Source organism: Schistocerca gregaria, chromosome 7 (assembly GCF_023897955.1).
Source record: "Schistocerca gregaria isolate iqSchGreg1 chromosome 7, iqSchGreg1.2, whole genome shotgun sequence".
Classification (NCBI taxonomy): domain Eukaryota; kingdom Metazoa; phylum Arthropoda; class Insecta; order Orthoptera; family Acrididae; genus Schistocerca; species Schistocerca gregaria.
Genome location: NC_064926.1, coordinates 69,120,918 through 69,126,257, shown reverse-complemented (window position 1 = coordinate 69,126,257; position 5,340 = coordinate 69,120,918). Strand labels below are relative to the sequence as shown.

General features: G+C 43.8%; 1 pseudogene; it reads right to left on the bottom strand.

The window, feature by feature from the left end:
• Positions 1 to 425: 425 nt before the first annotated feature.
• On the bottom strand, positions 426 to 543 carry LOC126282597 (5S ribosomal RNA; annotated as a pseudogene).
• Between the last annotated feature and the right edge of the window lie 4,797 nt (positions 544 to 5,340).

The window sequence follows — 5,340 nt, the reverse complement described above, 5'->3', positions numbered from 1 at the left end:
CATCCATGTCCATAATGTCACAGAACGTGACCACATCCTTGCTACAGTTTAGGGAGTTCTACAACTCAACAGTTATAGTCACCCATCATTTTGAGACCTTGTAAGTAGCTCCACCTGCTTTACCCTGTTAATCGTGACCAGTAAGGAACCATTTCGAAGCCGCTAGAAAGGCTTTAAGTTACCGGCAAGCCCTTCTAAGTCTTTCTGTTTATAGAACTCCTTCCGAACAGGCCCTGGAAGGCCTAACGGTACCGACCGGCCGCCGCGTCGTCCTCAGACCACAGGCGTCACTGGATGCAGATGTGGAGGGGCATGTGGTCAGGAAACCGCTCTCCCGACCGCATGTCAGTTTACGAGACCGGAGCCGCTACTTCTCAACCAAGTAGCTCCTCAGTTTGCCTCACAAGGGCTGAGTGCACCCCGTTTGCCAACAGCGCTCGGCAGACTGGATGGTCACCAATCCAAGTGCTAGCCCAGCCCGCCAGCGCTTAACTTCGGTGATCTGACGGGAACCGATGTTACCGCTGCGGTAAGGCCGCTGGCTCTCATTGTAGAAGGGGAACACTTTTTCAAACGCACCCTCCTTCATCTTCATCAATTCACAAGCATTACGACTTACAACCCTTCGGGCTCCATTACTACAGACGATTATCAGGACTAGCTTCCTTTATTTGTTTGGGTGAGTGGATGTGAGTATTCCCAGGCGGTTCATCCATCACGCTGGGAGGTGGAGAAGAAGATTTCGAGGGTTCAGTCTCATACACCACGAGCAGCTAGGAAAACAAAAGTCCACTCAGACAGAGCCCCACTTCCCTAAAGAAGTCATATGCTACTTAGGTGCGGAATTTTTCCCAGGGTTGCCCGCTACTGTTCCACCTCAACAGCCACGCATCTTATCGGCCAGCAGAATACCTAGAGAATGAGGATGTTTTTGATAGATTTGTCCCATCCTCGCTATTGGGGCGGTCAATCCAAGATCCCCATTTCCCGTGACACACAATGTCCCACCGCTGCTCCTCACGGTGGTTGCTCTAGCACGGCCTTAGCCTACAATGACTGGAGGCACGTAGCAGCCCCCAGCTCCAGACTCTGGGATCGATAAGCCGGTACCCAGCAAACGAATGCTGGTACCCTGAGGCCACAACGGCTCGAAATAACGAGTCCTAATTTACGAATTTTTCTTAGAGGGAGAGATTACATAATGAATCAGTATTTGAAATAAAAGATTGTGGTCTAACTTGTGGCGGGAAATCTGACGAACGCCAGCTGGCTTATTTCAAAATCGTGCAGTAATGTACGTAGTCGACTGCAGCCCGCTAAAGCCGCTAGGCAGGACCGTACTCTTAGCTAAGGTCTGGTAGAGGACGTATGTGGCCTAGATACTGCGCGAGATTAGCTGTAAGTTCCATGGAAATATGGTAGTACTTATAGATGACTCTCTAGGACTAGCTGTTTAGATACTAGGCTATGCATTTATTTGCTTATTTTATTACTAACGCATTTCTCCTTTGTTAATTGTTGTGCTCTTCAGTCCGAACGAAGACTGGATTGATGCAGCTCTCTACGCTACTCTGACCTATGCGAGCCTCTTCATTACTTGCATGCTCTACTCGTCTAATCATTCCAGCATTCTTCTGTAGCACCACATTTCGAAACCTTCTATTCTCTTTTTGTCTGAACTGTTTATCGTCCATGTTTACTTCCATACATGGCTGCACTCCAGACAAAAACTTTCAGAAAAGACTTCCAAGCACGTAAATCTATATTCGATGTTAACAAATTTCTCTTCTCCATAAAGTTTTTCTAGTCATTACCAGTCTACATTTTATACCCTTTCCTCTTCGGCCACCATCAGCTATTTTGCTGTCCCAATAACGAAACTCATCTACCACTTCAAAGGCATCATTTCCTAATCTGATTGCCTCAGCATCACCTGATTTAATTTGACAACATTCCATTTTCCTTGTTATGCTTTTTTGATGTTCATCTAATATACTTCTTTCAAGGCAATGTCCATTGCATTCAACTGCTCTCCCAACTGCTGTGCTGTATCTGACAGAATTACAATATCATCGCCAAGCCTCAACGTTTTTATTTCTTTTCCCTGAACTTTAATTCCTATTCCAAATTTTTCTTTGGTTTCCTTTACTGCTTGTTCAGTGTATTGATTGAATAACATCGGGGAAAGGCTACAACCCTGTCTCAGTCCCTTCTAACAACTGCGCCAGACACTTGATGTCTTATATAGACGTTGACAACAAGTGTCTGGCGCATTTGTTAGATCGGTTACTGCTACTACAATGGGAAGTTATCAAGACGTAAGTGAGTTTGAACGTGGTGTTGTATTCGGCGCACGAGCGATGGGACATAGCGTCTCCGAGGTAGCGATGAAGTGAGGATTTTCCCCTAGACCACTTCACGAGTGTACCGTGAATATCAGGAATCCGGTAAAACATCAAATTTCCGGCATCGCTGGGGCCGGAAAAAGATCCTGCAAGAACGAGAACAAGGACGACTGTAGAGAATCATTCTGCGTGACAGAAGTGCAACCCTTTCGCGAATTGCTGCTGATTTCACTGCGGATCCATCAACAAGAGTGTTAGCGTGCGAATAATTCAAAGAAACATCACCGATACGAAGTACCGCTCTTCTACCCTTTATGACTGCATGACACGAAGCTTTACATCTCGCCTGGGCCCGTCAGCACCAACATTGCACTGCTGGTGACTGGAAACAAATTGCCTAGTTGGACGAGTCTCATGTACAGTTGGAGTGATATTCGTCCAGATACGACTCTGACAGGTGACACGTACGCAAGCATCCTGTCTGACCAATTGCATCCATTCATGTCCATTGTTCATTCCGAAGGACGTGGACAATTCCAGCAGGAAAATGCGGCATCCCACACGTCCAGAATTGCTACAGAGGGGCTCCAGGAACACTCTTTTGAGTTTAAACACTTCCTCTGGCCACCAAACTTCGCAGACATGAACACTATTGGGCATATGTGGGATGCCTTGTAATGTGCTGTTCAGAAGACATCTCTACCCCGTCGTTCTTTTAGCGACTTATTGATTAATGGTGTCAGTTCCCTCTAGCACTACTTCAGACATTAGTGGAATCTACGGCACGTCATGTTGCAGCACTTCTGCGTGCTGGCTGGGGTACTACACGACATTAGGCAGGTGTACCAGTTTTTTTGGCTCTTCAGTGTATTTTCATTATTATTAATGCAGTGTACGTTGTACAAAACCTTAGTATCCATTACGTATTTATTGTTGTGTTGCGTTATTGATTCGTTTATTTTTGCGTAGGGAATAAAGAAGAAATTTATGGTGTATTGTGGGAACCACCTACAAGTCGGGTAAGGTATTTTCATTAGATATCTTTTCGTGTGTGATCTATACGCCTTAGTTTTGCTGTTATACAGGCAATGCACAAAGTATGTAGTGGATGGGCTACGCAAGAAAGAACTTGTTCATACCTTCGTCTCACAAAGTGAAATATATATCACATTATATCATACACTAATGCTAGTGTCTGAAAAAATGCAATTATTTGCAACTTATATAATCAGTTCAAAAATGGTTCAAATGGTTCTGAGCACTATGGGACTTAACATCTGTGGTCATCAGTCCCCTAGAACTTAGAACTAATTAAACCTAACTAACCTAAGGACATCACACACATCCATGCCCGAGGCAGGATTCGAACCTGCGACCGTAGCAGTCGCGCGGTTCCGGACTGAGCGCCTGAACCGCTAGACCACCGCGGCCGGCATATAATCAGTATTACAGTCTAACGAAATACTGACAATATCGATTTTAAAAATAATTTCGTCTCATGACCGAAACACAATTCAACCGTGTGGGTTTTACCCCCCAGAAAATTTCATTGTACCCCTCAGGAGGTAATTACCGTTTTGTTGGGAAACATTGCCTTAGACAACGCTGTTATTTGCGCTAGCGGCTGGTATTTCACTGAGCGCTACCCAGTCAGGCAGTCCTGGTCGCCTCCTGACCACCAAAGCCGTCGACAGCGCCGTCGTATAGCGACGTGCAAATCATGGCTGACGGACGAACGGCGAAGCAGGCAGAGGAATTATTTCAGTCGGTGGTTGCGCCGAGAATTCAAAAGTGCCGGAGAGAAAAACCAACCCTTATCGTGTATTTACTTACATTCTCTTGCCGGAAATTTATTTGTCTGCTGACATACAAAGCACTGCAGTAAACACATCGCCACCACTGAAAAAAAAAAAAAAGAAATTTCAAATGGCTCTGAGCACTATGGGACTTAACATCTGAGGTCATCTGTCCCCTGTATCTTAGAACTACTTAAACATAACTAACTTAAGAACATCACACACATCCATGGCCGAGGCAAGATTCGAAGCTGCGGTCGTAACAGTCGCGCGGTTCCGGACTGAAGCGCCCTCGGTCATCGCTGCCGGCACCATCACATTCCGATGTTCACACTCTAGATAACATCAAGATAAACTTATTTCAGTTTTTAGAATGGAACAAACTATGAAGACACAATCTTTTTTATTTAAGTCTATTTATTTCGTGGTACATATAAAATTCGTATTTCTTGCTTATACAGCAATGAGTAGAGAGTTAAGACAATTTTTTTTATTTAAGTGTTAGTATTACTTTACAAATTTTCATTTATGGTGCAGTACATGGTAACTGGTTGCTTGGTTTGTCAAATGGTGAGCTAGAAAATAGAAACGTAAATTTCTTCCAAAAGTCATCCAATGTGGAGTGCTTGTTTTATTAATATAAAGAGTTGACTAAATAGCTGAGGTGGAGAGCTGCCGGATGTCAGTGTTCAATGGACACATGCGTTGGAAAGTGACTACGTTGCCATCATCAGGAGCACTAGTGAACTGATACTCAACACGCAGTTGCAGTTCGCGGCAAGCGCATCGTCTTCTTTAATGTCCTTGGTGACTTGGGAGGTATTGGCCTTGAGGCTTCTCCTTCTAAGACAAAGACATGGGCAAAAATAATGTCTAAGTCGCATTAACTATATGCTTGCGCTTTGGTGCATTCGTGGATTATAATGGCAAGCTAAACCGTGATTTTAAATTTTCAAAAAAAAACTTTTCTTAAAGAATTTACTTTATTTACTAGTGATTCATCAAGAACATTAACACATTTAATCACACTAGGTGAGCATGGAACTAGTTGCCAGGAAGTAACTGATGGAAAATGAAATTACTTTTTACAAATGTGAATTTTGTTCTTAAAAGCTTTTTCAAAAACAGATTTAAAATCATAAGCAGGAAAGCACCCTCGAAATATCAAGTTACAATTTTATTTATAGGCAGAAAGAACA